Source organism: Canis lupus, chromosome 35, assembly GCF_011100685.1.
Source record: "Canis lupus familiaris isolate Mischka breed German Shepherd chromosome 35, alternate assembly UU_Cfam_GSD_1.0, whole genome shotgun sequence".
Taxonomy (NCBI): Eukaryota; Metazoa; Chordata; class Mammalia; order Carnivora; family Canidae; genus Canis; species Canis lupus.
In genome coordinates, this window is record NC_049256.1 from 7,792,004 (window position 1) to 7,817,458 (window position 25,455).

General features: G+C 39.9%; 1 long non-coding RNA gene across 4 annotated transcripts in view; it reads left to right on the plus strand.

Annotated features, from left to right (window-relative positions):
* The first annotated feature begins 1,324 nt into the window (after nucleotides 1-1,324).
* Nucleotides 1,325-25,455, plus strand: part of LOC119867645 — a 37,007-nt gene continuing 12,876 nt past the window's right edge. For 2 of the 4 annotated variants that reach the window (XR_005384267.1, XR_005384268.1), the window contains exons 1-2: nucleotides 1,325-1,876; nucleotides 12,122-12,292. This is a non-coding gene — a long non-coding RNA (uncharacterized LOC119867645). Of the gene's footprint in view, nucleotides 1,877-12,121; nucleotides 12,293-16,754; nucleotides 19,183-19,804; nucleotides 20,768-25,455 lie in introns of those variants that run through there. The other 2 variants (XR_005384265.1, XR_005384266.1) reach the window with 2 other exon arrangements.

Consider the following 25,455-nt stretch of genomic DNA (forward strand, 5'->3'; position numbering starts at 1 on the left):
GGAATCCTTATGGAATCCTTGTGGAATTCCTTGTGGAATCTCCTATCTCAATGCTTCAGATACCATTTCCACTTTAATATTTAGTTAAATATACATGCTATTGCTGAGATCAAATCTAAGAAGTGGAGTTTGAGAGGGCCGGTTACTTTTTACTTTTGTACTGTTTAATTTTTTAACAAGCTTTGTGATTTCTGTTACAATAATTATTTAATGAAAATTACCCTTAGGGATAAAAATGTAACTGTTATGAATTTCAGTTTATAATGCCTGTCAGAAATGTTTACTTCCATTAATTTATTGTCAAAACAAAGTATTTTGAAAATTGGCTTAACTACAAGAAACTTTCAAGAAATAAGAGGTACAGAAAAGATATGAGTGACAGCTCCCATAAAATCATGATTTACTGCAATTTTTCTGTTACTAGAATTAGAAGGAAGCAGTTGACTGCTGACTTGGGGATCTCTGGTACAATCAGCTGATTTCAAGAAGGCGGCATTTTAAATTTAAAAACTCTCATGTTTTCCATCTGAGGAAGATCTCTCATGTCACTATAAAATCTCTGGATCATGTAGCACCTGGGTGACTCAGTGGCTGAGCATCTGCCTTCAGCTCAGGGCATGATCCCGGGGTCCTGGGATTGAGTCCTGCATCCTCCTTCTGTCTGTGTCTCTGCCTCTTTCTCTGTGTGTCTCTCATGAATGAATAAATAAAATCTTTTAAAAATATCTCTGGGTCAAAGAGATCAAAATTAACAGAGTTTTATAATGTAGTATAATATTTAAACAATGTATTCCTGAAGGGCAATAAAAGTCAGTTTAACTTACCCCCACCACCACTAGCATTGGTCCCCATATTAATGGGCATATAGTACAAGTTCAACAAACACTCATTATAGGGTTTTTCAAAGAGAAGCCTGGTACCATCTCTGCCACATGCCCCCAAATTGGCCTCCTGATGAGAGCCATCACAAAATCATCTGGATTTCTGATTTGTCTATTCTGTGGTTTCAACAGCCAGGGAGCTTTTTCCAGCCTCGATTCACTTGGAACAGTCCTCCTAAGGACAAATAGTCATTACCACTTCCAATTTTCTAACTTTGAGAAAAGGAGTTATTTCCTGTCCTCTTTTTATATGTGTGGGAGAAGAAATGATTAGATTCAGACACATTTTTCATAGTATTTCAAAATAAGAAAAACATGCCCCCTCTAAATTAGAATCCTAAGAACTGATTCACTGAATATGGTGAGCCACAATGACTTCATAGAGCAATTATGGGATCACAAGGAACCAGAAAACACTGCCTTAGCTGCCTCCTTCAAAATTATAAAAACCCAGGTGCTATTTTAGTACACACCCCCTGACTCTACTTCTAACACTCATCTGGAGTTGGGTGATAAATGTCTATTAAAACCACAAGGCTGTGAGTGAATATGCCTGCCTTGTGATTTCCAACCCACCCAAGCAAAGGTGACATCGGCAGACAGTGGTTGATGGGATGGTTGTTAGAATTGAGCCAACTCCCAAACACACCCAGCAATAACTCCCAGCTCTGGAGAAAAATGCCTGTCAGACTTCCAGATGGAGCTGAGCTTCAGCAACCACAGCAGAGACTGGGAGGAGGAGGGAGATGGTGAGAACTGAGTCTCCAAGGATGGGGTTCATCTGTGTCAGGACAGATGCTAGCGTGTTCCAGCAGAAGCCAAGTTCTTGAAGAGAAAAGTGTGGGCAGAGGGAGACTGTATGGAAGGGGAATGTCCTCTCTCATTGTAAGAATAGATCCACACATAGAGTAAAGCTTGCATCTTGCTGGGTCTCCTCTGAGGATCAAACAATGAAATATTGCTTCAGTGGTCTTTGGAATAATCTGGACTTGCAGGTAATTGGGTGCAGGTAATTGGATCCCAGAAGCAGATTCCAAAGTAAAGTTTCATAAGGTGTATTAGGGAGCATATTTAAAACAACCAGTAGAGGCACAAGAAAAGGAAAAAGGAAGGGAAGAAAGTTATCCCACAGAGGGTAAATTTGGCTCAGTCCTGCAGGGGGAGCTGTAGAGATAGCGCAACCACATCTCAGAGTCCAGGGGCAGGAGAATTGGTGTATTCAAACTGCTGCAACCATCATCACTCAAGGGCTGCTCTGGGGGATGGGAGAGGGATGTAAGTTGCCAAGCACATATAGCTTCCAGAATGTGCAGGTGAAACAAAGTTGAAGGTGTCCTCACACCCCAAGCAACACCAATGGTCCTCAGACACCCATGCAGGTTGTCCGGAGTGAAAGCATATGGGGGACACGGTGCAAGAAAATGGCAAAGGAACCAAAAGGATGTGGGTGGAGCAGTGACAGCATCTGCTACAAGAGAGACCATCGCCTGCAAAATTTGCCTAGTGGCTTCTCCCGAAGAAAGTGTGACCTTTGTTCACAAAAACACAAGCCATCTGTGCTTATCTTTCTAACAAAGGGCCTCTGGGCTACTCATCAGAACTAGTTTTGATATAATTGCCCTGTTCCTACAGGCCTAATAAAATTTCCCCAGACTAGTCTTTCTCTCCCCACTCTTCCATATTCTTTTTTTTTTTTTAAGATTTTCTTAAATTTTATTTGAGAGAGAGAGAGAGAGAGAGTGAACAAGCAGAGGACGTAGCAGAAGGAGAGGAAAAAGTAAGCTCTCCACTGAGAGGGGAGCCCTACGTTGGGCTCCATCCCAGGATGCTGGAATCATGACCTGAGCCAAAGGCAGAGGCTTAACTGACTAAGCCACTGAATTGCCCCCTTCTGTATTCTTTTATAGCCCTACCAGTGACCTGCACTTACCAATTCCTGTCCTCCCTTCTTCTTTTTCAATATTTCTCTTCCCTCTCTTTCTTCCCCTCCTACTTTTTCCAACAGTAACATCATTGTCTTACCTTGGGCTGCTTCTGATTCCACATAAACACAATAGTTCAGGTACCAAAAACGAGTTGATATAAAAAAATATACAATCAAAATCAGCATGCAAGTTTTTTTTTCAGTTAAATCAATTATTCAAGGGGGAAAAAAATCTCTGGGAAACTGACAGACTAGTATTTGATTCCAAAATGTCATTTAAACTCCTTAAGTTTTAATAAGGTGATTGTTTCACGATACCTATAACATCATTAAAAAAATATATACATACTGGTTAAGTACTTTGTGGTACAATTCTATTTCCAGAGCTGTTTGTTTATTTAGTGGTGGCTTTCTGTTTCAGTTGGAGGTATTACCATGTGAAAACATTTGATGAGCCTGTCTTTTTAGCCAAAGTACAACCCGAGAGTTTCAAACATACTTTGAATGTCTAATGGATACCAGCCAGAGATCAGAGATGTTTCCCCCTATGTATACTGACATGAACTTTAGAATAGTCACAACTATTTTCTGTTTTCACTAATATCTTCCCCTACTTTAAATGTGTCCCTGATAAAAATGTTGAAGGGAGAGTGAATATATTTGGAAGACCACATCACAATAGTGATAGGTCACATTATTAGCAACTCCTCCAAATTACAACCCAAAGAACTGATTTATGAAATGCAGTGAGGCTAAGGCACGGACACATCAGCCAAAAATAATGGGCTTTGTTGCCTGTCTAAGCATACTAAGATATGAAGAACCACAGAATAACTAATTTATACTTTCAACAAATTTGCTTTGCAAACCAATGGGTAAAGAGAAATATAGTTTGTGGTTTTACTTATTTCTTCACCATGCCCTAGACTTTTAGTTTGGACATATCCAAAGATTTTTTTTATCCTAACCATAGAAGTTCAGTTAAAAAAGAAATAATCAGTTGTTAACAATCTACCATTGAAAGGTACAACATAAATAAGACATAGATCTTGGCCTTTGGATTCTTATACACTAAGGAAATCAAATATACACTCATGACATAATTTGAGAGTAATGAACACCTACAAGTGAAAAATAATACTGGCAATAATCCAAAGTTGGAAAACAAATCCAGTGAAGTCAGTAAAAGAAGCAGGAAACCTTGCCTGATAATGAGACATAGTCACAGGCTAGGATGGTGTTTCTAAAGTGCCAAGCTTATATTTATTTAAGTTGGAAAGTAGGACTGGAATAGTCTCACTTTTTTTTTTTTTTTACCTGAATTTACTAATTCCCTATTGTATCGGGAGTTGCCAAACTTAGAACATGGGGGGGTTTCAATGGCTTCTTATTACAAGTTTTCATAGACACTTGTTAGTATTTGCTTTGACTTTCATTTGTACAAATTCTATCTAGTGAGCAGTAATGGAGTGATGAGTAAAGGTAAATAGCCTCAAGACTCATGAAGAGGCTATGGATGGGGAGAACAAAGATGCCAAGATCAGCATGAACGTGTACCTCGTTCCCTATCTCTCACCATCCCAGGAAGAGCTGTGCTTGGGTGGGGTAATGCTGTTGGACTCCATATCTGTGCTCCAGAGGAGGGGCCTTGTCCTCCTACCTTCTTATAGAGAAGAGAGTCAAAAATAGCCTTAGTTGAGGAAAAAGCAGATGGGCCATCTGCCTGTAAGTTCCAACTGGAGGCTGAGAACATCAGCTTGTGCACCTGGAGACATTTTGCAACATTGGATTCAGGCTGCTACATGAGCAGGGAGGGGACATGGTCCCATGAAAAGCTGAGTTGAGCACAGGCTCTGCCATTGGAGAACAGGAAACCTTGATCCTGGTGAGCTCATTGCCTGGCAGTTGACCTCCAGGTACTCACTGGACAATCCTCCTTGCCTTACCACCGTAGAAAACAGGGCATCTTTATTTAAAAGAAATAGAATATATTTCACAGCTATATCACTATAGCTGTGGGGAAAGTGCTATATTCATTTTTAACCCTCAACAGCCAGCACATTGCTGGACATGCCATATGCATTCTAACAAACCTTTCCTGAATATTACATGGACCCAGCACGAGGGTCACTCTGGAGCATTTTGCTTCCTCTGCCACAGCTGATGAGCTGATACCATGCGAGACTCTGTTGTCTCTACTGCAGCAAGATAGAGTCCTCACCAGAAAGGTATTCTCTGTTGTCTTTCTATTGACAATTCTTTTCGTCACATCTCTTTGCATTTTCCCTTGGGGGAACCTAATGCTACTGCACTGGGTGTCATATATTAAAGTAATAGTGATAATAACAGCACTAGGCATTTACTGAATACTGACTGTATGTCAGGCATTGTGCTAAATGCATCACCTACATTATCTTAATTTTTCAAAGAAACCAATAAGCTGGTTATTATTGTGTCATATTTTCTATGGGGAAAAATAAGTGGGAAAGTAGAGATGTAAACCTGCACTTGTAATGAGTTTTCTATTCAGTCTTGACGTTGTCTGGCAAAGAGGGCACTGTAGAGCAAAGCATTTAATCCATAAGGATTAGTAACTCTTACCTCTTATAACTACAATACCAAAGTTCCATTAGGGCTTGTCTTCCTTGCCCCCCAATCTATCTTCAGCGATGAGATCAAAGCTTAGTATGAAGTAGAAGCCCAATAAAATCATAAAATCAATGAGGCCTTCAAAGCTTCCTCTTCCAGAACAACAGAGGTATGTACCTCGCCTCCTGTGCAATGCTTGATAGAAGGCAAGATTGGTTAAGGAGGCAAAATCTGCTTCTAGGTCCACTCCACCTCCACTCCTTGGGAGCTTTGTCCCTCAACAGCTGCTGGTTTAGCATCCTTACTTTGCCTCTTTCAATGTTTCTTCTTAGCTAGGATGTGAAATAAAGAACAATGAACCTACAATTTAAAAAGTCTCCATAAAAAGCCCCGCACCAAAAAAAAAAAAAAAAAAAAAAAAAAAAAAAAAAACCCCACACCTACTATTCGGCAGCTATGTGAATTTAAGCAAATCAGTTGAGCTTTCTTAGACTCTATTAAAGGCACTAACCCATATCTCATAGAAATGTAAAAAACAAATTATAAACTTCAAAGTCATAATGCCTGTTATATGTTATCATCACTGATTAATTATTGTAAGGGATCTATCGAACCAGCTCAAGTGAAAGTGTTTATCGGTGACAAATATTTAATGTGTGGAATGTAATCTTTTTGGTTAGATTAGAATTAGAATACTGTTAATATATTCTCACATAAATGATTATTTTTACAACCTCCCTAAATGGTAACTTAGAACACTTACAATTCTATTTTCAACCGTCCTGACTTGAATTACTTTTGTCGTGCATTTTATTTTATTTATTTTATTTTGTTATTTTTTTTAGATTCCAGTGATGTTAATATACAGTGTTATATTAGCTTCTAGGAGTACAATATATTCAACCATTCTTTGCATTGCTCCATGTTCATCATGCTACGTGTCCTCTTCTATTTCACCTATCCCCACAAGGGTGTGGATATGTTTCAGATAAACTCAAAAAGGCAACCATCAGTTCTGTTTATTTTGGTCAACTTATAGTAGTATTGCACCTCGTATCCATTAACAAACATGACATCACCCGTGAACCTAATAAGTAAAACAGATATCAAATGGTTTCACCCACCTCTGAAGGGGCTTCATGAAGGCATCTAGAGTCAAGAGAAACCATACAGCTCTGGGAAATTTAGCCCATTCAACAGAAATTACTTGTCCCTACCACCACCTTTCCCCACACATACACTCTGAAAAAGATGATGTCAAATAAACAGAAGTTTTCTTTGACTAATTCAAGCTCTGTAAATAATCTCAAAAGACACACTGGAAATTTAGGAGAAGGAAAAAATGTGTTTCCTTATTTTTTACTTCTCCAATAAAACAGAAAAACTCCTGCTTTGCTTGGCGGGGACTGGAACAAATCTCACTGCACACCCAAGAGAGCCCTGAGTGATGAATATTTAACACACGGGTCAGCTGTAAACAGCTGTAACTCCCTGGTGAATCACTTGTTTCAGACACCCAAGCAATCTCGTCATTGAGGTCCCGCCTACAGGTCATTGGGCTTCTCACCTTTCAACATGAAGTTGTTTGTTTACACCCTCCTTCATATTCAGACTTTTTGCCCACATAGCACAGAGGGTGATAGATGGCACTTGATTTCGTTTGCTTCTACTGATCTTACTCATCCACACTCACATTCCCTCTCTTTCGGCTGCAATCATAGTTGCTCTTCATCCACTGCACACACCACTGCTCTTTTCTAATATTCTCGCTAGTCTGTGTGCCCCCCAACTCTACATGGGCCCCAATTTGTCTTATAAATAAGGAAATTAAACTGCATTCCCTACTTCCAGCAGATTTTGCTTCCAGGGTTTGTTACTCAAGGCATCTTATTCAGATCTACCTCAAGCCTATGTCCCCAAGTCACACTGCTCCTGATACAGCTGATGAAGGCCACCTTGGCAAAGTGGTATGTGAGTAGCAAAATCACACAGATGAGTTAGCGTTGTTGGAACCAATTCTAGTGGAGAACTCCAGAGAACTGCATGTGCGTTTTTAAAAAAGATTAATTGATGATTGATTGATTGAAGAGACAGAGAGCACAAGGGGTGGGGAATGGCAGAGGGAGAGAAAGAAGCTGACTCTCCGCTGTGTGAGGAGCCCAACTTGGGACTCAATCCCAGAACTCTGGGATCATGACCTGAGCTGAAGACAGATGCTTAACCAACTGAACCACCCAAGTGCCCCATGCATGTGCATTTTTAGGGGGAGGCCACATCTAGATGCCCACCATCCCCCTACTCCTATAAAAGAAGGAAGAGTTCACAAAGACCAAGTGAATACCAATTGAGATCGCTTGTTGCCTGGCATTCAAAATGAGGAAGAAATCCTCAAGATAAAAGCTAAGAGTGTTTAGCAAAGGCATAATAGTCTAAAAACCTCAGGGACGCAACAAAATATGTTGGCCCTCCATTTGGAAGACTTGGAAAGAAACTCGAGGCCAGTGAATCCTACTCTGGGCCCTTCACTCCAGAGCAGCTATCTCATTTTGAAGACCCTCCCATGGGCGGGGGGGGGGGGGAGGAGGAGAGAAGTTCAGTTATTTATACAGTAGCTCCATAAGTAACATTTGTGCTAAGCAACGTTAATATTGACATGCTGCTCTTATTCTGTAGTCAGCCTATTTCTTCCTAAAAGCTAATCCAGTGGTATTTAAGAAAAGTCACTCAGTACATTCTCCCTTTAAATCCAACCTTAATATCGTGTGTTACATTTATTCTCCTTTCTTTCTGTTTTCCTCAAAAGATATGGGGCCCATTTTATCACCCATGACTTCTTTTTAAAGTATCACAAATCATAACACTGGTCTCTCTCCAGTTCCTCCTTCTTTTAGTTTAGTTGCTCAAATCCTTGATTCTTCTATGAGCCTTTTTTCTCCTACATTATTCCCACCTTCCCACCTTCACTTCCTGGATTCTGTACAATCTCTATGACACCATTATGCAATGACCAGGGGCCAACAGAACATTTTGGTAATTTCTGGCTAATTTGGAAACCATGGGAGTCTGCCTCGGGTTGCTAAATTCTTCATTCCTTATTCCTTCCTTGGACACTCCTTGGTTTTTCTAAAAGTTGCACAACATTGCTGATTCACATTCAGTTATTCAGTGTGCAGACACCAAACAGCAAATGACATTTCTATTGGCTTCACATAAGGAGAGTGAGCTTCCTTGCAGAACAGTGATAGGGGTGAGGCTTTACCTCCAAATGCCAACTGCCTCCTTATTCTCTACTGACAAACTGACTCTCAAGAAAAGATTCAAAACTCCTTCATAAATTCACAACACTACAGTGTTGCCTATCTTTGAGTGAGTCACATTTTTACAGGGTCCAAAGCTTTCAACTAAAGAAATGTGCCCCCTACAACAGAAGTGCTTGGAAAACAAAATGAGCAGGCCTTTCCCCTAAGTTCATGCCAACTTTTCCTCCACATTACGCCTCTTTTACCAAGTGTTCACTTTGTTTCAAACTCTTTAAATGACTTCACAAAACTGCACTGGACCTTATAGAAAGCCACTATCAGTATGAATATTCTTTTTGCTCTACCTCTGCCCTCCTTAGCTTTCCTGGTCTCAGGACTTCATATGGAGTTGATTTTTTCTGAAAATGCCCCCAATTCTCTACCTCTCCTTGTATTCATATTCTTTGCAGCGGGACTTTGCAATTTCTCCCATCAAGAAATGAAGTTTAGTCCCTCACTCCCTGAATCAGGACTGGTCTTGAGACTGCCTTTGCAGCAGAAATGACAGTGTGCAAGCCTAAATCTCAAGAGGACTTGCATGCTTTTGCTCACTCTTGAAACCCCCCATCTACTATGAGAATAAGCTTCTGCAAGATGAAAGACAACATGGAACAGGACTGAATTATTCCAGCTGAAGCTACCCAGACCAACCACCTCCCATCCAAACTTCCCACATAGCTATAGACACAGGAATGAGTCCAGCCAGGATCAGCCAAGTCTGGTCCTAATTGGTGGAGATGTTCAGCTGCCCCATGGATTCACAAGAAATAAGAAAGGGTTATTATTTTAACCCACTAAGTTTTGGGGTGATTTGTTATACAAAGTGGCTAATGGATACACAGCCCATACTCTGGTTCCAATTCTCTGAGTTTCACTGTAATAAATGAGGCTTTCTCTCCCATATTTGACCCCTGGCACTACTGAAGAATACAACAACTCTAACTACTGGTTTCCTGCTCTATAATTTTGGATAAAATGTACATCACTGTGCATCCACTACTCTCAATGCCTTCCTCATAGGGAAAGGACTCAGACACTCAGACCAGATGAGTACTTACCACCCCCCCTCTATGGCCCCTGTGAAGCTGCTCTTCTTTCTGCATCTATTCCTCCTGGGAATATCACCTCCCCACTACTTAATCAGTCGTGTATGCTACAACTGAGGAATAACCCAAGGCTCCTTTTCCCTCATCCCTTTGAGACCACATCCTTCCATTTATTATACCTCCATGCCACCTTTCAAAGCCATTCCCTCCATCTCCTGCACCTCAACTCCCAGGAGGGCTCCAACCACTAGCAATCATAACTACATGCCAGGTTCCCACGAAGGATTTGCTGAGTGACTCTCAAGGATGGGCAATTCACCAACTCACAACTTTCTCTGATCAGATCATCAAAGAAAAGTTTGTGAAATACAATTATTTTATATCTCCCTTTGTATCCTCCCCAATCAATAATAACTTTGATAAGATCATCTTTTGTTGCCATTGGGCTCTCTTTTTAATAGTGGGTCCCATGATGAAAAGTCTAAATATCTGCAGGCTTTATTAATTTTTATTATAAATAACAATGAGTTGAATACATTTGGGCTTGACAGGAACATTACACAGGAATCAAATGTAAGAAAGAGGGCTAATCTTTCTGTCAGTCCTAATGTCCAATGTCCTAGTTTCCTATGTTTTTCATGTTTAACTTAAACAGCTCAAAATCATGTGATTAATGGCATTTGGCTTCCCATTACCTGCTCGTACCATTCCCGTTACCTGCTCCCTCATCCTTGCCCTGGCCATAGTCTTATAGGTACGTGATGATGGTTGCACAGGACAAGCTTCAGACAGAAGGGATTGTATTGTGCAGGTGGCTGGGTGGGTAGCACCCTGGACGTAAAAACACTGCTTCTTCCTGACACTTCAAATCCTGCCAGATGGATCTAGGACCAGCAAGATGCCAGAGGGAGGCTGGTCTAGTGCTTGAGGTTCATAACTTATACACTGAAGCACTGCCCATCCTCCTCCTCTCTGCAAGGTGGTTACTGACTACTATAATCAGGCCTTCACCTTGGAAGCAGACCACAGGAATTTCAGCCCTGGTTGGGAAACAAACAGTGATTATCCCAAACCGACTCTGTAGGATATGCCTAAATCTGGATGTGAGTGATTTTTGTAACACAAAACATCTGAATTATCTTGGCACTGAGGAAACAGTGACCGCAGGGCAATGCCTAAGCAAGTGGTACACAAAATGAAGACGCTTGGCCACTGGCTGAGGCACAGGAGTAAGCTCCCAGCCCCAGATCCACAGAGCTTGAAAAGTTGCTGTCCTCATTTTCCCATGCTTGGAGGTGAAGATTCTCCTCCCCTCCCCCAAATCTTGATTTTTCCATAGCACTGCAGAGATTACTCAGACTTTTCACATATATTTTTTTTCAATCATTCCCATGACAATATTGCAGCTTAAGTACAATTATTATTTTTCCCATTTTATGAATGGAGAAAATAAGACTAAGGTCAGGTAATAAATTGTCCAATATTACATGTTTTTCCATCTTATATTCATTTTCTTTTGGCCTGGAAAAAACCTAGCTAAGTAGGCTGCATTAGCATCCCTTGAAAGAGTAGGAAATAGAGGCAGAGAGGTCACTGTGAAGTGATTTGTCCAAAGTTGCATATCTAGCAAGTGTCAGAGTTTGGATTTGTCTCCAAGTTTGGTGATTCAAAGCTTGTGTTTGTTTGATTTTAGCTCACTTCCCCACATTGCCTCAGCTCAACCTCCTTTGTAGCCTTTGGGAATCGAAGGATTTAGGGAAGGATCTAGAGTCAGAGCTTTATTCCCTTAACCCCCATACATAACCATTCTCTCATCTTCCTCTCTCAGGCGGAGACTGCAGCTAAACTTGTGTGCAGCTGGCTGTTAAGTTTAGTGAATCCTTCTTTTTTGACAGCAATGTAACCTGCCAAATTATCCTCTACAGGAAGAGATTGACATCTTCAAAGTGCTGGATCTGACTCTGTCATTTGAGCCCAATCCTTCCATCTTCATTGCATTAGCACTTGAGAACAGCTTTCTTAGGGGCTTTGCACTGAATGTATCTATATGCTTGAACCCTTCATCAATAACTACTTATTTGGAAAATTAAAATTTTTTATCTTTCCCTAGAAGATTCTGGTTCTTAGCTTATTACTGGTGATGAAAGTTCAAAAAAACAACAATGAATATTTGTTGAGGATCTGCTAAGTTTTTAGCCACTGTGCTAACCATTTTAATATTTATTTTATTTAATTCTCATAATAACCTAATTAGCTAACTATTGTTGTTATTTTACACATTAGGTTAAGAAACAGGAGAATTTGCCTGTGATCGTACAGCTAACAAAGTGGCAAACTTGGTATTTGAACCTGGATTTTCTTTCTTTTTTTTCTTTTTTAAAGATTTTATTTATTCATGAGAGACACAGAGAGAGAGAGGCAGAGGGAAAAGCAGGCTCCGTGCAGGGAACCCGACGTGGGACTCGATCCCAGGTCTCCAGGATCAGGCCCTGGGCTGAAGGCGGCACTAAACTGTTGAGCCACCTGGGCTGCCAGAACCTGGATTTTCTGATGGTAAGTCCAACTTTCAATTTTTACCCTAATCAGAAGCCATGTAATTTAGTAATAAGCATAGTTTAAGATTTTAAAAAATACTCATATTCTTTTAATCAAATTCTAAGTGTTAATTATAAAGAAATGATCAGAAGTAATCTTAAATACATATGCACAAGTTAAAATACGACAATTATTTATAATTGCACAAACTGAAAAATGTCTAACAGCAAAAATATTTAAATAGCTTCTAAATATTCATTGCTTAATACTATGTAATTCTGTTTTTGAAGATATAACATGATATTTCATCACATGAAAAAGCACCCAACCTGCAATATGCAGAAAAAAAACAGAACGAAGGTGGAACTTTATATAGGCTTCTGTTACTGAATGAGGTTTGCACATGCTCACTTCCCCATCAAGGTCATTGTTCAGGATAAAGTGTTTCTTGTTGAAATCTGAAATTTCCCAGGCAAAAAATACATCTACAGGGTTCAGATGAGGCTAGGCATCACTTGTCCAGTGTCTCAAGTCCAGAAAAAGTAAGTTAATTCTTGAAGAAAATAACATTAAACTTGTCTTGATTCAGGAAGCCACAACAGTTACAAACAAGGCTAAGAGAAAATTTTTGGATGGCATCTATGCCTCTGAAAAAGGAACAGTTCAGCAGACTGATGAATAAGATCTAAGAGCTGTCCAGCTACAGAAAGAACAAGATGCCAGATGAGTCTTAAGACCTACTTGTGATTTTTTAAGATGCAGTAAGAGCCCTCTATTGATTGGGGCGGGGGGGACTAGATATACAATATGATCTCAAATTTGTCCAAAATAAAAAATTTATACATATACAGATAAAAATTGTAAATGAATAAGACATCCTAACTTGTGAAAAAATGATAGTGAATTTTTCTTTTTTCTTTGATTTTCCTATATTTCTTAATTCTCATCAATGAGTTTCCAACATTATAGTACAATAGAAACAAAAATATATTATTTTTTAAAATTCCTACCATTATTTCAAATAAGCAGAAGTCAAGCTGGGCAAATCTAAAAATGCTGCTAGAACCACCCTTTTCTTGGCTATTCCCCAACTCAGAGAGCAAGGGAGGCAGTGTTAGAGAACATAAAGTGCCAGCTGTGTGACTTTGAATAAGTCACATCACCTCTCTGGGCCTCAGTAGGTTTTTCTGTAAAATGAGCAGCCTGGATCAGTGACCCCTGCCCCAGGCCTAAGCCCACATTCTCCCTCAGTGGCCTCTAGATAGAACTATCTTTCAACATGCAATTAGATCTGGCCTTCCCTCATGACTAGAGAGAAAAAATATTTATGAATTACTCTCCAGTTTAGAAATGGATCTCTGTCTGGGAACAAAGAATCACAAACCCCACTGGCAAATTAGAGTCCATTATCAGACACTGTAGCAGCAAGCTCAGCCTAGTGGTAATTGTATCTGCAATAATAAGGCTGTGAGGGCCACTTTAGGCCATTTGCTATGTGAATCAATCATCATTACAGTCTAGCAGTGGAGTGGACATGGAAATGAGACCCTGTTACCAATGGCCAATTAGAGCAGAGATCCATCAAGAAGCTCATGGGGATGGGGTGGGGGTGGGTGGGAAGGATAGGCAGGAACATAGCAGGTGGCTTGGGTCTCTCTATCAGTTCCCTGATATCACATGTCACCTAGGAAGATCACTCTGAAACTACCCGTGATTCTGTTTAGGGTTCCTAGTAGATCTCAGTGACTTTAAATAATACAAACTCTGCTTGACCATGACATGCTAATTTCATATAAATGTACACTCCCCAGTGGGTGTTATTTGAATTTACCCTGTGTATTGGTGTCCTAGGATTGCCATCACAAATGACCACAACATAGGTGCTGTACGACATTGTGCCTGTAGTTACCGGTACTGTATTGTACCCTTAAAAATACATCAAGAGGGACATATCACATATCCTCATGTTATCACATATCCTCATGTTACATATCACATATCCTCATGTTATGTTCTTACCAAAATAAAATTAAATTTTAAAAAAAAGAGCTTACATGGCTACACTAGACATTCTGATACATTGCTAGAAAAAAAAGTCTACATTGACAAAACCTTTTTGGAAAGTGATTTGGCAGTATGTTAATAGTCTGAAAATAGCTATACGTGTTTGACTCAGTAATTATGTTTCAGGGAATTGTTTCTTAAAAAAGAAATCTGAACTACATAAAGCCTCCATCCACAAGATGTTTATGACAGCATTGTTTATAATAGCAAGGAAAATAGATAAATTTAAACAAAAGGAGATTACTTAAGTAAACAATGTTATACCAATATAATGAAGTAGTATGTCTCCACTAAAGTAACATGAATAGTTTACAAGAAGGAGAAGAGATGCTTATGTTATAACCTTAAGTTAAACTGAGATATAGAGGGGTCTGTATAATATGTTAATATAATATGTATAATAAGACTAAGTTTTTAAGCAGCAGAAAAGAGAAGAGTTACATCAAAATGTTCATAGCAGCTCTTTTAGAAAAACTGGATAATTTTCCCTTTTCTCCTTTTTCCCCCACCGTTTTGGATTTTACAACTTCTACAATATACATAAGTTACTTTTTTAATGGGAAAAAAGATAATAAGGAAATAAAAAATGCAAACCAATGTTAGTGACAAGGCAAGCAGGATTTTTATGGAAGGGCTGAGGGAGAAAGGAAAGGGTGGTAAGATCAAAGATCTCCTAAAATCTAAGCAGGACACACTAGTTGCTTTCTCAGAGGCTCTGGCATTTGGTATTAAATTCTGAAACAGTAGATTAAACAGTAAATCTAAATTACGGGTTTGATGACGGTACATACTACACAGATGTCTCTTGAAAAATAAATAGATATCTGAGCTAAGTAAATACATGACATAAACAAATGCAGAAATCCATGTACAGGTAAATTAAATAAGTACTTTGAACAGAAAATGCCTTTCTTTACTAAAGGGAACAGTTTAAAGTCACCTCCTTCTTTGCTTCTTAGGAATCCCACTGGGGAGAAAAAAAAAAAAAAGAATCCCACTGGGAACCTGAACACTTAATGTCATTGACTCCACTTTGTAAGGCTGTGGATTAAGCTTTACCTCTGCAGGTATAGGGGATAGAAACTCAGAAGAAGAAAAAAATATCATTAGGCTGAGGATCAAATCAACAGAAATTAGACTGACCTAGATCGATGCCCCCCCGCCCCCCAAAATAGCTTTTCCTTCTGGACAAGCGCTGAAATGACAACCTAGTTGATTTAAAGGACAAACTGCCCTTCAGTTCAGGAAATCAGGAACACTTTAATATATATCAAACCTTTGCAATATACCCTCCTACTCCCATTTCTTAAATAAAAAGACTTCTACTTGTGTTTATTACCACATAGCATCTGTTAGCAACCAGGATGGTTTTGTGGCTCTAAGTTAGGGCACAGAGCTCAAAATCTGGACCCATTGAGTTAGTCAGATTGCCTTGGCCATGGGTCCTCTGAGGTTTATTACTGAGTATGACACAAACATTCCCATGTTTTGACTTCTAGGACTGGCTACTGAAAATGTTTATGTCCCATAGTCATATGGTTACTCACACTCTTTTAATGACCCAGAGAACAGAGGTCTGCTTGGTCCCCAAAGCCAGGACAGGTGGAGATGCAACTCTGTCCATGATTTGATAGTGCAAGGTCATACACTAATGACTGGGAACAGACTGGCTGGCCCCTAGGACTCCAGATATGGCTGTTTCCCAAGTGGACTCTCAGGTGACTCTGCTCAAGATATTATATCAGGATGTCAGTGGAGAACACATGTGGGCCAGCCATCATGGACAAGCAGCCTGAATGTCCCACTGCAAGGAAAGAAAGGCCTAATACAATCAGGCAAAAGGCTGATGAGAGCCACATTTCACTGGCATGGCTATCCAACAGACTTCTATTCATTCATTCAACAAAATCTTGGGAGGGCCTTTAAGAGCTAGGCACTACTACCGGTGGGTTTTTTTTTTAAGATTTTATTTATTTATTCATGAGAGACACAGAAAGAGAAAGAGATAGAGAGGCAGAGACACAGGCAAGGGGAGAAGCAGGCTCCATGCAGGGAGCCCGACATGGGACTCGATCTCAGGTCTCCAGGATCAGGCCCTGGGCTGAAGGCGGCGCTAAACTGCTGAGCCACCCGAGCTGCCCATTACTACAGGTGTTAAAGACACTAAGATCACAGTCTACAGGGAGGGGTAGGGGCATAAACTGACAATTACAATATGCACATACTGGAGGGTTGGAAGAGGCACTGAGCTCAATTTGGAAGATTGGAAAAAAACATATCAGAGGAGAAGATGGTCAAACTGTGCTATGAAATTCTGTGCTCTCATGGAGCAGAGACTTGGGAATCTGGGAAGAAGTAAAGTTTACTGCCTACATTTGCATAGAATCTGAAACTAGCCTTTTTTTTTTTTTTCCAGGACTACTAAGGGTACAGCCGGTGCACTCTTTGGGCCTCTAGAAACACAGGACACACTGGCTGCAGATAACAGGGTTTATGATACAGAATGAGATCACTGCTTTCATGTCCACAAAAAGATAGAATGAATGCCTATAATGCCTGGCCCTTGACAGCATTCGCAGGAACAGTATCTCATTACTAGGGAAATGATATAAAAAAAAATTATAAATTGCGGAAGCCATGGCTTAACTTGGTGATTTGGAGTAAGTCATTGCTCACCCATGTAAACAGTGCTGCCTCAGTCTGTGCTTTCGACTTACTGGATGAAAAGTATTTGGATTCTTTGTTGGCTAAAGAGGAACCTTTTGCTTGGCTGATCATTTGGGTTTTGAATGGAGTGGGCAGGATCTTCAGATTTTAGAACTTGCATCAGAGTGTCTGCTCAATTCTAAGAAAAGCACTTCATTTGTCTGGTTAAACGAGCTGTGCCAGCTGCATATGTCTTATCACTGAACTGAGACAGGCCAAAATTGGCAAGATTTTGGAAGTCATTGAAGAAAAAAAAAACTAAACTATATATTTTCAAATTATAAAGGTGGGTAAAGCAAAGACCTGATTGAGTTAGAGGAGTGTATAAATTTAGGATTCTATGGGAAGTAGCGAAGAAATGAATTCTCCAGACTAAGTCCTTCCAAATATGCTCTCTTACAAAGCCAATAATGACAGATCAGCTTGAAAAAATTATAAAGAGACCATATTCTGAAAAGAGAGGTTCTACTTGAAACCACCAGGGTGACCCGCCTTTGAGCACTGGTAGATGAATGACTTGCACCTAGAAAGGAATCAGAGTCCCATGAAAGGGCTGAAAAGAACCAAGAGGCTATCTGAACATTTTTTCCTTTTTTTCCCCCCATAGTTAATTTCAGAGTACACTCCAAGTTCATGGTCACAGACAGGATTGAACTTCCATTTGCCACTCATTAAAATATTCTTCTTAAAATTTTCTTCTTTAAGAAGTCTTCTTGAAGAATGACTCTCTTAACAAAATTTGATACTTAGAAAGTAACATCTTTATGACTTTGATTTCAGTAATGTAGAAGCCTGGGGATTTTATTTCTCTTAAAAATGAACAAGAGACACAAATTAACTGGGAGAGTTAAATCCATGTTTTATTAAACAGAGTTTTCAAAATGTGATTCTGGGAATCCAAAATGTCTGTATGATGGTGCCTCTCCCCAACACGAATCCTGCAAAGGAGACAGATGGAAAATCTCCTGGGTTTCAGGAACCTCCACGTTAAGGGGGATTTTTTAAAGCCGTGAAGTCCAAATCTGCCCACACACTACACATCATCTCCTAAGGGAGCGTCAGAGCCACCAGCAGCCAACAAAATCACCAGACCCTGGGCTCCTGTCACTCCATAGTATGCGATGCTTGGATGAGGTATTTCCTTGACTTAACTTATGCCATTAGCTCCTGGGATGAAGAAGTGTGCCATGGGAAAATCCCATCTTCACACAGTGGAAAACAAAATAATTTTATCTTTCAAACATTGGTTTCTGTATTTTTCTAAAAGCCAAATGAAGAACACATCAATTATCCAGGAAAATAAACTAGAAGTTTTTTCGTAGCTTCCAGGAGGACAAGCTATATAGGGAAGGCAAGTCCATTTTATTTTTTCTTCAGCAAAGCAATTACTGTCCTTTTCTTGGTGTTGGGTGCTCTTGTCACATCTGACACACCAGTTTGATTGCCGAGAGAATGAGCAAAACAATGAGCCCTTAGCACAGGGCTCCCAGAGGCTGCCAGCACCCGAGTGCATTGGGTAAACACTCCACTTTTGGCAGTAGAAAATTAATCTTTTAAACAAAAATGCTTTGTCACAATTCCACTCCTACAAATGAGAGAGAAAAGAGGGAAAGGACTCTGAGCCTTATTTCTTCACAATATGCTAAAGAAAGATATTCAATTAGAATAGATATTGTCAGTGTCCCAATTTACAGATGCCTTCTAGAACACGTAGTCAAGAGGTACAGCTCTGGGAATATGAGAATATAAGGATGTCAAAACATGGGGGTTTTTTTGGTGTTTTTGACACATTTTTTTCTGCCTAGGCTGATTGTTACCTGCAGTCACATTGGAGAATTAATGACATTAGCCTGGGAAGCCATCTGACGTGGCAATGGGGGTAAAGTTGGAGGCATTCAGAAGGAAATCACTTTAGGAAAGTATTCAAACCACCACAACCATCTTTCTATTCTAAAATATTTTCCACCTGGATGGCTCAGTTGATTAGGCGTCTGACTCTTGATTTCAAGCCCAGGTCATGATCTCAGGGTCATGAGATTGAGCTCTTAGTCAGGTTCCACACTCAACATGGTTCAACATGGAACCTTCTTGAGATTCTCTATATCCCTCTCCTTCTGCCCCTCCATCCCTGCATATGCATGCTCTCGTAAAACATATATAATATAATATAATATAATATAATTAATATAATATAATATAATACAATAATTTTCCTTAGAATGGCCCAGAGGAGTGAACTTAGAGTCTCCCAGTCTGGTCAAAGGGAAAGCCTTTTCAAGTTGCTTGGCAAGACAGATTCTGGAACCTCAAAGAATGAAGTAGGCTGCCTGCTAGGGATCCTCTCAATAGAGTGCTGGTCACTGAAAGTCTGAGTCACTCATAGTTCACTGAAATCAAGAGAAGGGAAAGTATTTTCCAATTTCAAGGGCTGTGGAACAGTGCTAGAGGGTGGTTGGTGGTGGTAGTGGGGAGGGGAGGTTTCTGCCAAGAGAAATAAATTCAATTATATGAGGGGTAGATTCAATTTATATGAGGGGTAGATTACAACTGGGGTGCATCTGACTGTATGGTGTTGAAAGAGATGGGTTTCACTTGTGTTTTTACAGTTGTCACCCAGGTCTCTATGACAGCTTAATGGAAATGGAAATCTAAACTAAACTAAACTAATCTAAACTAAAATATTGTACATTGCTCACCTTTATAAATAAATTACATTTATGGGATCCAAAATGAAGAACTATTCTTCCTCTCTTTTATCAGGTGGAAGCAGCCAGACAAAAAGAACTAAAGCAGATCCCAATACCAGGGATGGGACTGAAAAGAAGTCAATGAGGCTGGGACTGTGTGTAAAAAGGTTTAGGACTGCATGCCAATAAATTAGATTCTGTTAAAATAAAGAGCTTTAAAGAGAGAAAAGGCAAACATCAGTGGGAGAGGATACTTGCAACAGATAGACCCAACAAAGGATTTATAACCTATGTTTAAAGTCCTTCAAGGCAGTCAGAGCAATCAGATTTTAAAATATGAACAAAAGACTTGCAACAACATTTCACAAAACAAGATACCCAAACGACCAATAAGCATGTGAAAAGTTACTCAATGACATTACTCATGACAGAAATGCACATAATAACATAATTGAGATACTAGCAAATACCGCCTCTATGAACATGCACACACATGTGCGTGCACACAAATAACCAAGATTTAAAAGACTGAAAACACCAAAACATTCTTGTCTGCAAGAATGCAGGACAACAGAGAGCGTTCTACACTGCCGCTAGGATGTGTGGAAAATGGTACAATCATTTTGGAGAACTGTTAGCAGTTTTGTCTAAAGATGAATAATATATGCAGCTCGGTGATCCAAAAATTTCACTGATAGGTATAAACCCAATAGATGTGAGCCACCAAAACACATGCAAGATTGTTCATAGCCACTTTATTCATTATTACCTCAAACTGGAAATTATCTGAATGACCATTAGTGGTCAAATGAATCAATCATAATATAACCATTCAGTAGAGTACCACAGACTGACAAAGAAAGAAGTACTGAAAAGTGAACAGAATGCCTGAAATGTTACAGCAAAATATTGAACGGATGAAGCCAGATAAAAGAAGTATGACACGTGTGTAATTCAATTTATATGAGAAACCAGTCAAAATTAATCTATGATGACAGAAGTCAGAATAATGGTCACTTTTTTTTTTTTGGCCTGTTTGAGGGAATTATTTATTTATTTATTTATTTATTTATTTATTTATATAAGTTTATTTTTTATTGGTGTTCAATTTGCCAACATATAGAATAACACCCAGTGCTCTTCCCATCAAGTGCCCCCCTCAGTGCCCGTCACCCAGTCACCCCCACACCCACCCACCTCCCCTTCCACTACCCCTAGTTCGTTTCCCAGAGTTAGGAGTCTCTCGTGTTCTATCTCGTTCTCTGACATTTCCCACTCATTTTTTCTCCGTTCCCCTTTATTCCCTTTCACTATTTTTTTATATTCCCCAAATGAATGAGACCATATAATGGTCACATTTTAGGGAGAGTTACTGCACGAAGAGCAAAGGAGCCTTCTCAATTGCTGAAAATGTTCTGTATCTTGATCCAGGTGGTGGTTATAATGGATTGTGTGCATGTGTGAAAATTTATTGAGTTGCACACATAGGATATATGTGCTTCTCTCTGTGTGTGAGCTGCACCCTGCTCAGAAAGTTGCAAAGTAGTACAATACTGCTTCTTTTTCTTCTCGAGGTCCTTTTCAGGACTCCAACTCTGCATTTACCATGTTATGGAGGAATCATTTGCATTCTGTATTATTTAAAAGTTGCTTGAAGATAGACACCATATATGTATTCATAATACACATATGAATGAAATGTATTCATTTGTATTTCTCCACTGCTGAGTACAATGCTTGCTATAGAAAAATTCCTCAATAAATACGTATTAAACTATCCCTAAAACACTCTAATCCCATGTAATTCAGACTCTCAATCATGTGTGTTGTTCACCTCCCACCTTATACTTTAGTTGTAAAGGTAAAAACGGGAGCAAACCTGGGTAATCCTTCCAATTGTCAAGGCTTCAGGTGATGAAAATATGTTGAATTTTCCTGCCTGGGGTGACCCTGTTTAAACCAGAGGTTCTCAAGATTGAAGAACATAACACTCAAGTGCAGGACATATTAAATCTGCAGCTCACCGGCTCTGCCCCCAGAGTCTGGTCTACCAGGTTAGGGATGGAGCTCCTGTCTATACTTCTAACAAGCACTCCAGAAAATTCTAATGATGCACACTGTGACAAATACGGGCTTGGACACACAAAACTTCTGGCTTTGTAGAGATTATAGGAATATTAACTGAATAACATGACTCGCCCCCTCACCTAAAAGGAGACCTCCACAGTTTTAGATTCTCTCCCCTCAGGATATGAGAGTCTCTGGAGAGTCTTTCAAGAGAGGAATTTTTGGAAAACACCTAGATTAAGTGATCTCTCCTGATGCATTAGATTCCACCTTTCTTTGGAAACCAGGAGGAGATACAACATCTCTAATTCAACTAAGGAAACAGCTGTTATGGCTGAGCATCCACTTCTGAGGTAACGTGTTACTGCACATTGGGAAAAGAAGGAAGCTCTGTGAGGTTCATTGAGAGATTTTTCTTTTTTCAAAAAATGATATTCAGGGAAATTTTTGCCAATTCTTTTTTCAAGATAGAGGTCTTAAGGCCATGACAGACTGACAAGCAGCTGAAAACTCCAAATCAAGACTGGCACCTTGTCCCCAGTTTCCATCAGTAAGTTGAAAGTGGGTTGTCAGATTCAACGTTTCCCTTATGTTGAATTATTTTGTCAAGTAAATGGTGTTCTTTGGAGAAAATATATAAAAACAAGGGAGATCCATTAAGTATAAAAGTTAAGTTTCTCTTCTCTAGGCACCGAAATATAAATATATATGTATGTTGCATATATATTATATATACTTATATGTATGTGTCTATTATATATGCTTTGTATGTACACATATTATATATATTTTGTATGCATATGTATATATACATATATATACACAAAATATATATATATTCATTTTTATATATATACACATACACAAAAATATGTGTATATATAAAGAAAGAAAGAAAGAGAGAGAGAAAACATTACCAAATCTGCAGATAGTGGGTTATGCTTTACCATAGCTACTCCTCTCTGGAGAAACCACTCAGAATGTAGGCACCCCTGTAATATACCTGGGCTAATCTATCTATAATGCAAAACCAACAAATTAAATATAAATAGAGAGATAAATAAGTATATGGACCAGCCACGTGCAAACACATGAACATACGTCACGAGCAAGTACGTGGCCATCCAGGAAAATTTACTTTAGTTCCTCTGACTGGAATATAACAAATAGCTTTTTAGTTTTGCTTAGTCATCTATTTCTTCCTAATGCAGACAAGGAAAATATTCTTGAAAAGCAGCTGTGAATGGGTAGTGACAAGTGGTTTCCTGTGGTCTAAGAACAAGACAGCAATTACTGCCTGTTACGTTCTTTTAAATTCCAGAGGCAAAGGAAGTTCGATAATGTTGTATTGGCTTTACAGTTATTGAACGAAGAGGAGGAGTCTTGAGATAAAACAGGGTTGTTGTTTTTTCTTTCCTTTTAGAACAAAGTTATAAATATATCTCCACAGACAATACGAAATATCAGGGGAATCTCTGAGCTTCAACATGGCTCCCTATTATCTCTTTAGACAATATAAGTGGTAGAAATTACAGAATTAAAGGCAAATGTGAACTTTCCCCAAAGAGGTCCAGTAGTGCTGGTTTCCCTGGGAAACCTGGTGCTGGTCCTTAACCTCTCGAGGCCTTCATCCCTGCATTGAGAGCCTTCTGAAAATACTTCTGGTCTGCTGACTCTGGGTTCTGGTCTGCTGACTCAGAACCCAGGGGCTGCAATGAACTCTTTGGGAAGAAAGAGCTGGAATCCCAGAAAGTAAAATTTAGATGAGAGAGTTTATCCTCTGTGGGCTCAAGCCTCTGAATCTTCTCTTCTCTTCCTTCCATGTCCAACATTGTAATTACTGGGTAAAGCGGGTTCTATCTTTGGGATTCAAGCAGAGCAGACGGGAGCAGAGGGAGTCAAGAAAAGACTTGAGGGAAAAGGTGAAAGCTGAAGAAAAGCCACAGGAGATGAAAAAGTGTGAGTGAACATCCACAGGCAGTTCCATCAGCTCAAATTCTGGAACGGTCAAAACGTCTTCACTCAGGAATATGCGTGCAGGCATCACCTCGGAGAGACCACCCTGTCTAAAGGAGTGCACCCCCACAGTCACAACCTTCCATTCTGCACTTTGAGAATTCCATTGTCTTCTTCATGGCATTTATCACTGCCTAAAATCATATCACATGTTTATTTCCTTGTTTATTTATTTTTTTTCTTTATTTATATTCCTTGTTCCTGTCTTCCTCATTCTCAATGAGGAGAGGGCAGCCTGCATCTCATTTATTGCTGACTTTCCAAAGGCTGGAACAGTGCTGCACATAATAGGTACTCAATAAATACTAGTTGACCTAATGAATGAAGCCCATAGATGGATCGATGGGGTCAGGCTTCTGCATGTCCCTGTGTCTCTAGGGGGATACCCCAGACAGCACATACCTGAGGCTCAGAGTCCAAGAGCTAGGATGAAAAATAGATTGGGTTTGCCTGGGATTGTGGGGGTTCTAGAGATGAGAGACTTTTAGTGCCAAGGCTGAGAAAGTCCTAGGCAAACTTGAACAAGTTGGTCATTCTCCCTAGACTTCTGAAGGTCTTTGATACCTTACATGAAAGGAGAATGGGGTCAAAGTATTTACCATCCTTTCAAGGTCACCCCAAGCTGGCTTATCCTCTGACTGAAAGTCATGGCTCCTCTCAGGTCTTCCTGTACAGTCTCAATCACTATGTCTCTGGTGCCTTGGATGGCAATAGCTCAGCTGCTACTAAGCCCAAGTATCCACACCATCCCTTGTGGTTCTTCTCTACTCTACACCTTAATAAATAGTTCTTTTCCAAATAAATCTTCCAGAATTACCTAAAGTTGAGTGAACCACTGTGTCCTATGGACCCTTGACTGGCAGGAGGAGAAAATGGGAACCATAGAAATAAGCCTCCTGAGAAACCATTAATACGCAAAGATATTTAACTTCTCAGCCTCTTGGTTCCCCTTCTATGAATCTGTGGCCATCCCACAGGGTGGTTAAAAGAAGTGATTAAGAAAATCTGCTGAAGGCTGTTTGTTAGCTTATCAAAAGCACTTCCCACTATCTTTTAGCCACTGTTACTGGTTGTCGTACCTTTGCTCTTCACAACAGAACAACCAGGGAAGGAGCCAGCTTGCCCCAGGTTTGATAAGGGCCCCAGGTTTTCACCTCTCCAAAGGACATGAAATAATAGGCAGAAATACTCCAGATTTAAAAATCCAAACATGCATGAATTGCTATTCTCTTAATATTGTTACTTCAGGGCCTTGAGTGAAACCCTTAATGTTCTATACATTCTGAGCTTTAGTGGTAATTTTGGTGTCTGTTTTAGGGGAAGGTAAAGAGGTGGAGACTGTAAGTTTGCAGGAAACCCTCTACCTGTTGGATAAACCCATACCTCCCCACCAGGCCAAGCTGCTGAAAGAAGCAAGAAATCAACAGGCCACAAAATGAAACTATTTTGAAGTCAAGAAAAAGGTTCTCCATTTCTGATTTAAAGATGCGGGATCCCTGGGTGGCGCAGCGGTTTGGCGCCTGCCCTTGGCCCAGGGCGCGATCCTGGAGACCCAGGATCGAATCCCACGTCGGGCTCCCGGTGCATGGAGCCTGCTTCTCCCTCTGCCTGTGTCTCTGCCTCTCTCTCTCTCTGTGACTA